Source organism: Microcebus murinus, chromosome 3 (genome assembly GCF_040939455.1).
Source record: "Microcebus murinus isolate Inina chromosome 3, M.murinus_Inina_mat1.0, whole genome shotgun sequence".
Classification (NCBI taxonomy): Eukaryota; Metazoa; Chordata; class Mammalia; order Primates; family Cheirogaleidae; genus Microcebus; species Microcebus murinus.
Window position 1 is genome coordinate 46,100,931 of NC_134106.1, and position 8,611 is coordinate 46,109,541.

Consider the following 8,611-nt stretch of genomic DNA (forward strand, 5'->3'; position numbering starts at 1 on the left):
GGTGTTGGTCTGGCAACGTGACAAGCACATACCAGAAACACCCTTCTCCACTCATCTGCCTGGTGCGTGCTTCCTCATTCTTCAGGCCTTCACAGGAATGTCTGTTTTTGGAACCTTCCCAATCCACCCAGGCAGAGGGCTCACCTCTTCTCACGTATCCTCACTGTACTGTGGACAGTCTTCTATTTTAACACATGCTGCGTTGCATATGTCTCATTTGCTTCTAGCACTGTCTCCTTTGTTCTTCTGTGAACCTCTGGAGTAAAGAGACCGAGTCTCCTTTCTCTTTGTTTGCTCTGTGCCAAGAGCAGTGCAAAGTAGGGAGATGCTCAATGAATAGTTTTGAAGGAATGACTATTGAAACAGATGAATTGTTTGTGTAGAGACATGCACTCCCTGGTGCTAGAGGATCTATTTACAAACAAACTTTTGGACTATAACATTTTTTGAAGTTGAAGATTACTTGCACTGTTTCATATGCTCTCTGGGTTTTTCCCATGGTAGGCATGACTAAACAGCATGCTTGCAGCTAACCGCAGCGAGGGTCCTGTGGTCTGGAAAAGCCATGAGCTGGAACAGGAACAAAGTGAGGCAGGCCCTGAGGATACAGATCTGCTGTAGTTGTCCTGAGAGACCACAGAATGGCAAGGAGAACTTGGTATCCACTGAGTATGGCAACCAAGTACAGACCAGGCAAGCAGGTGGCTTCACAGAGGCTAATGGAATATGTGGGAAGTCCTAGTGGTGGTAGAGTGAAGCAGTAGGAGTCAAGGGAGATATCTTGCACTCTTGAGCCACACAAGTGTAGATGCTGCCGATTGGTCAACCGGTATCAGGGGAGTCTGTCAGCAGCTGAGAGGTGAGTGTGTGAAGGATGGACTGGCAAGACCTGGCAGAGCTCTAGACCTAGGGGGACACTGCCATGAAGTTTTTTTTTGTCATTCATTCATTCAACGGTATTTATTGAATACCTACTGTGAAAATCCTTCCAAGAGGATGTAAATTTTTGATCTGATGGTCAGATGGTCAAAGGAAGATGCTCAGTTACCAGCTTTGGGGCACATGATCAGGGCTGGACTGACTGACCACTATGATATGATGTGAATTCCTCACCTTGAGGGTAGAAGGTCCTTAAATGTCTTTTGTTTCCAGTCAAGAGACAGGATGGGGCAGAGCTTCCAGGGTCCAATAAACCCAGCAATAGTAAGAAGAAGGTTAGTGGGTTGGGGTACCAAGAAGAACCTGACAAACATTTCTTGACTGATAGAACTGCATTCAGCCTAGGACTGTCCATTAAACTATTAAGGATTAGATTGGCCATATTAAATGATGGCACTACATAGCAGAGCACAGCAAACACTGATTTTAATAACATCTTCCACTTGAAAAATACTCTCTACCAAAACACTTCCACATTTCACTGGATTCCAAAAATCTTTGATATAGGTAGGAGTAGCGTTATACCCATTTTTTGGATGAGGACATTAAGGCACTAACAGTTTACACGGATGGTTTAACTCCTGGCTAGCTAGTGGCAGAGGCACAACTAGATCTATGTTATCCCTATTGCTAGGTCACTGAGCTTTCCCTTATACCACTGCTTTGCTTGTGCAATGCTGTGACAACTCTTGGAGGACCACCTTCCCTGAGAATTCAGGTCTGATTGACTTCTGGGAAACAGAACCAAGCGAGTCTGAGCATTCAAGAGGACTCTCTCAGCAATAATCATGAATTCAAGCATTGTTTTAAGATACTTGCTTTAGGAAACATGCTTCAATTCTGAATGTGTTATTATTTATTTCAGGGAGGTTTCCTTAAATGTACTAAAGTAAGTAAACAATACCAGAGATTTAAAGATACCAATTTCTAGTAAAAATGCTCCAATTTTTGTGGATTGCCATGGGATTACCATGTTGCTATGCTATTGAATTCCTGCAATATGTCAGGCACCATTCTAAGCTTTGAGAACATGGCAATAAACAAAAATTATTTTTGTCATAGGGCTTTTATTCTAGTTGGAGAGGGGGTGTTTGTGGAGGAGACTAACAAAAACCAAGTAAAATATGAAGTATGTCAGATGTTGATAAATGCTATAGAAAAAAAATATAACAGGGAATGGGGACAGGATATGTGGGGATGGGGAAGGGGTTGCAATTTTAAATAGGATGGTTAGGGCAAGCCCCCACAAAAAATGTGCAGGAAATATAGCTCTGTGTATATCCTCAAAAACTACAAAAATTATTATTAAATATGAAACAGTAAAACTAACTATCAATAATTAATAGTGAGTATACAACACTCAGATCCACATATATACATATAAAATCTAGCATTTACTTTTAAAATTAATTCCCAACTCTTCATGCATCTAAAAGATTAAATAAATTTTTACATTTATGTTTTTGTAACACTACAAGAATATGGAATTTAGTTATTCCAATCTCTTCTTTTTTGTTTGCAGACCTCCCACCATTTAGCTCAGCGATAAAATTCCACAATAAATTTTGACTTGAAAGATTTTAGGATATCACGAAAATGGGAATGACAAATGAAGGCTATGAGATGAGGCAAATATTTGGCAAATCCTGTGAAACACTTAGAACATGCTTTATTAAGTGTGTTGGAATCAGATGATCATTACTGTTTTTATTTTTATCTGGGGTCAAATATAATTAAAATAAAACCTCTTCTGTGGGTTTCCAAATTAGCCTAATGATTTACTGGGCTCCAAAGCTTTTTGTAGATGGTAATCTTGGCACAGAGTTCTGAAACAGAGGGTCCTCTAGATCTAGAAAGAAGTTAGAAAATAATTTCTTTGAAAACAAAACAAAAACGTTCCAAGAAACACCATGATTGGATGTTTTGTGACACACTGAGAATTCAGTTAAAAGGTGCTATTAGGGATTCTACGACGAGCTGAGCCCCCAAATGCCCAGTTTGTCAGGGTTTAGGACTGCAAAGACCTAGGAGGGAATGTTGCAGCTGCCCTCTTGTGGACAAACTCAAGGTTTTGCCTCTGTCTCAATACTCACGGGAAACAATGATCTATTTTTTTCCTGGAGCTATTTATGAAATAATCTAAGAGCAATAAAACATTGCAAGTTTTCAGATGGGCTCAGAAGACCTTCCCCCTCCAAAGCAAGACCCCGAAAATCGGTCAAAACATACTTTTTAGTTGAGCAAAATCCCTGCCTATTGGTAGATTACATTAAAATTGTGGCCCCTTCTACTGCATCCCATGTGAGATTTCTGGGGCTGCTTTTAAAAGATATCCTCAAGTCTACAAATACATTTTTTTGGGGGGGAATTGGTGAGGGTTAACAGCAGAAGAATATGAAGGAAATAATAACAGGAAAAGCTTTGGCCCCTCTCAGCTGTATGGTCAAAACTGAGTCACTTAACTTGAGAGCTTAGACTTTATTTTCCTCCTATGTAAGATGAGACTGTTGTTCAAAGGCAACTTCTAATATCCCTTTTAGCTCTAAAACTCTATAAATATGTGAGCTGATGGACAGAAAAAACTGCTTTTTTGTCTTTGGGATTTCTTTCCTTTCTGGCATATGTGGCTTTATGACTACTGAACTAAAGGGCCATTAAGGGAATTGTGTGATGAAACCTTTGCAAATTTGGAGGGCTACAGGGAGGTTCATAGAACTGCCCCATGGGTCTTGTGAGAATTTTTCAGTTTATTTATACAAGCACTGAATTTATTAAGTATCTGCTGTGTGCTATGCATTATTCTAGGCAGTAGTAACACAATATTGAAGGGAGAAAAAGGAGAATCCTTGTCTTCAAGGTGTTTATAGTTTGAAAAAATTTAAATTCTATCATTTCTAGGTGGCCTAACACAGGTTGCTTATATGTTCATATGGTTCTGAAAATATAAAGGGGAACTTACCTTACCTTTAAATGTCTCCAAAGATCTTTGAGGTGGGATGGTATTAAAGCTTAGCAAAACTCCCAGTGAACTTTGGCAAGAACTGAGTCTGGACTCAAATTCTGGTTGTAGAAGAAGTGTGCTCTTCAGTGAAACCTGTAGTGGAAGAGGTGTCTGATTGTCTTGGTCATTCTGAAAACTGCTCTTCCATGGGCCATTATTTTTTTTTCTTTAACACAAAAGGAAATCCTAGTAGGTACTGTATCTTTTTGGAGAACGGCTTTTCTGTGTTTCCATTCATACTTTGCCATGGAATGGTCAATTCAAAAATCAAGAGTGTCTTTCAAATGATGTGTAATTTGATTTAAAACTTTTGACAGGTTGAGATTTTCTTTGGTTTGTTTTTCCTCAAGTCCTTGTGCATGCTCTGATGTCTAAAATAGAGAAACAATCAAATTTGGCAACATTCATTATTTTGGATGTGAGAAAGCATCAGCTATACATTATTAAAATGAAAGTTGACTTATGTTATTAGTTATATAAATATACACATGTGTGCTATTATCAGTTTATAGGAGCTTGAGAGAAATGATTATTCCAGATTACAAGTAGTTCTGGGAGGAACTCTTGATGACACAGATTTTTGTCCCTGTTGCCTTGGTATTTTCGGAATATCTTACACATCATCTACTGTATGTGGCTTTGTTGTAAGTTAGAGTTTGGTTACATAGAACATTTGAACTCTATTCAACTTGGCAATGTGAAGAGCCTGGAGTCCAATGATTCGTCTTTAGGGCGGTGTTTGGGGAATAACAAAATATTTCAGAATCATTAAGGGTATTCCAAGAGGGAATTTGGGAGTGGTTGAGATGCTTTGTGTACTTCTAAGGCAGGATGGGAGAGATTAGAGAAGGAAAATAGTTTTAAAATTTCACTGAGAGATTTGTAAATATAATAGGCATTACTACAGGTTGATCAAATAAAATAATCATAAATTAGTATAAAGATAAAGACTTTCTTCTGTTCTCAGTTTAATAAAACTGAGAAGGTAAAACAAATAACAATTCACATGTTATAAAGGTAGGGTCATTAATGTGATATTAGAGCTTTCTCTTGGCCAAAGATATATCTGTTAGGAAGGCTTTTAAATACAGGGTGTGTGATATCATTTTGGTACAAATGGTGACATCATAGATTACTTCTTTAAACATGATTTCCATGTAGAGAGGCTCTGAGAGAGACAGAGTGAAGTCTTGGAAAGAACAAAGACCAGGGTTCAGAATGCACTGGGTCAGTCATTTGCTGGTTGTGTGGTCTTGGCTAAGTTCTTTAGCTTCAGTTTCCTTAACTTATAAATCAAGGTGACTCCTCTTCTCTCACAGGCTTTTCCAGGAAAAGCTCCATATTTTCCTCTTGCTACATCTTTCCGGATTCTAGAAGAGATTTACTACATACCTGACTGTTCTCCAAGATCACGTCAATCAGCAAGGCCCAAAGAGCTAAAAGAAGAGAAAAAATTGTTCAGATATTTTTGTTTGGATTAAGTAGTAGATGAAAATTTAAACTCCCTCTTCTAGCTATGCCAAACAAAGGATGCTTTTAACTTTGAAGGCAAATGGGTCTTTGCCTCATGGCCTATAAGGAAACTGTGATTTTAGGTTTTCTGTTTAAGTGTGGGGATGTGGAGAGAAACAGCACATGTGGCTGTAAGATTCATCCAAGCATTTTCTATGTAGTTGTGGTTCAAACCTGGTTGTTGACTGCTTTTCACACGGACTTCTTTCCTATGTTCATTTGTTCTTTCATGTTATTCAAACATTTCAACTACAAGATGTACTTTACTGAACATAGTTCGTGTGTCTTATGGCTAAGACCATCTTTAGAGAATGGCCTAATTTTGGATCACAAGCTCAAATGTGAATGCAGTTTAGAAGTAAAGCAGGCTCTACTTAATTCAGTTGTGAGCACAGAGACTGTGGTGAACTGGAGACCTCAGTCCAGACGTCAGCCATTAGGCAACAGCTTGTCGTCAAACCAGCATGTGAGCTCCAACTTCTTTAGGAGCAGTAAAAAATACAGGCTTTAACGTAACCTCTCTACTGATTTTTAAAACACTGTGCAAATCAAACAGAGCCCATTGTATCTGGATTCCAGATGCAGTTAGCACCTCTCTCACTATCTGCTTCCTAATAGAGTGACAGCTAAGGGCTAGATAACCTGGGATCAGATCACAATCCCATCACATACTAGCTGTGTGACCCTGGCAAGTTACTTGGCATCTCATCTGTGAAGTGGAGATGATAATAGCACTTATTTCATAGTGTTTTGGGGAGGAATTAAATGAGTTAGAATATATAAAGTGCTTAGAATAGTGCCTGGGAAGTAGTAGGTGCTCCTGAAATGTTTAACCATATTAGAGTCTCTTTCAGATCCTTTCACTAAGAGACCACACCGTTCTTCCTGTGAGGCCTGGGAAGAGAGAAAGAAGGAGAAGGAAAACTTATCACTGAGTATTTCCTGTGTGCCAGGAATTATGCCAGGTGCTTTGTATGACATTTCCTCATTTAATCCTCATGCAGTCTCTTGAGGTAGCTTTCATTCACATTTTATAGTAGAGAGAACTGAGACTCAGTGAGATTTGGTAATTCAAAGGTAGAGTTGGGATTTGGACTTAAGTATTATAGATCTGATTCCAAACCCATCATTTTACTAGCAAGTTTACCATCCTTGACCCAAGGAGATTTGTTGTGACCTCTTTCATAGAGGAATTTATGAGAAATTGCCTTCTAAATGAATCTATGTGGGTCCATATTAACTAGACAGGGCTTTGCTACTCATAAACCTAGTGTCCCTGCCAGGCAAGCGTCAGCTCCTTAAATGCAGGGATTGGGTCCTTCTCTATCTGAAGCTCCCAGCATAGTCAATAAACACAAAGACTCACAAAGGTATGAAAGAGGGACTCACAATAAAAGGCTTTCATAGTTTTGGAGTGTTTGGACATGACATGCAATGATAAGTCTGTTCAGGCCAGGTATTAGCCTTTAATTACTGCACTAAAAGCCTCTAAAATGTTACAAAATTTTGCTCCATTCCTAACAGTGTTCCTGATGGTGTCAGTGAATAGAATCAGAGTGGATGTGAGGTGTAGAGGTGTGTGGGAAGGGAAGGAAGGAGGGAGTGAGAAAAGGACAGTGGGAAATGTGTCTCTAGAGATAAGGAGGGCAGAGCTGTGAAAGGCAGAAGCCACCAAACAAACTTCCTGTCAGCTGCACAAAATGATTTTCAGATTAGATGGACTTCCCAAATCAGGGCAGAGTCAAGCACATGCAACCACTTTTTTGAAAAGCCCTTTTCACCTCATCAGGCTCTGCTGAAAACGGCTTTTGTTTTTGGCAGGTGGAATAAAAGAATATGAAAAGGTTCTTAAAAGAATATTTGCTATTGTAAATCACACAAAGTCTTTCCCAATTAAGGGCTTAAGTCACATCCATCTGCAACTTGGAAGCAAAAAAATGTGAAAGTCTTTCTGCTGGCTGGTGAAATGTTTCTAAAGGAGTGTAATTCCTCTTGCATCGGAGAAGTCTGAATGTGCACACAACTTGCTAGTCCTTGCCGCATTGATTCACATGTGTTAGGAGTCAGTGAAGTTACCAGAACCAAGAACAAAATGATTAATAGGTCTGTTTTGAAGAATCAAGTGGAAATTAAACAATCAAAAAAGAATGAGAGTTCCCACTCTGTCCCTTTATCACTCTGCTGTCTGTCTCTCACTGGATTGAGGGACTGTCACGGCTGCTGAGTCACCACCTTGCTGTCTCTCCAGATGGAGGGCACAGGCTATGAAGGCTGTGCTGCCCCATCCCGGGATCCAGGTGGGCTCACAGACAGACCTTTGGAACTACCCCAGGTGCAGAGCAACGCAGAGCCCGTCCATGCAGAACCAAGGGTCAGCGTCTGAATGGGCGTTCAGCAAGTGTCTTCAATAGGAATGTGGTATGTGTATACCATGGAATTCTACTCAGGCACAAAATCAATGGTGATCTAGCACCTCTTGTATTATCCTGGATAGAGCTGGAGCCCATTCTACTAAGTATCACAAGAATGGAAAAAAACACCACATGTACTCACCATCAAATTGAAACTAATTGATCAACACTTAAGTGCACATATGGTAGTAGTATTCGGTTGTCAGGCAGGTAGTGGGGAGGAGGGGGTGGGTATATTCACACTTAATGGGTGCAGTGTGCACTGTGTGGGGCATGGCATGATTGTAGCTCTGACTCTGGTGAGGCAAAGACGATATATGTACTACTGTAATACTCTAAAAATATATATATATCTAGAGTCTTGTACCTCCTGGCTGAAGGAGCTCTGGCAAGTTCCTGGACCTTTTTGAGTCTCAGGTTCCTCATCTGTGAAATGGGAATAATCTTAAAAGCTACCTCACATGTGTGTGTGATGATGAAATCAATTTTACCACATGCAAAAAGCTTAGTGTAATGAGTGGCACATGCTCGTTAATCTTGTTACTATTAATGTCTTAGAGGTGTATGATCGCAAGAGCAGGTGACCCTATTTGCATTGGAACTAAACCTTTTCAAAGTGCTTTTACTTTGTGAGTGCTTTTAAAAGACCCTTGGTATGAGATCAGACACCTTCATTTACCACTCTCCAAAAACAAGAAATAGAAATCTCTATTTCTATTATAGGCAGAATTTTATCCCTTTATGCAAG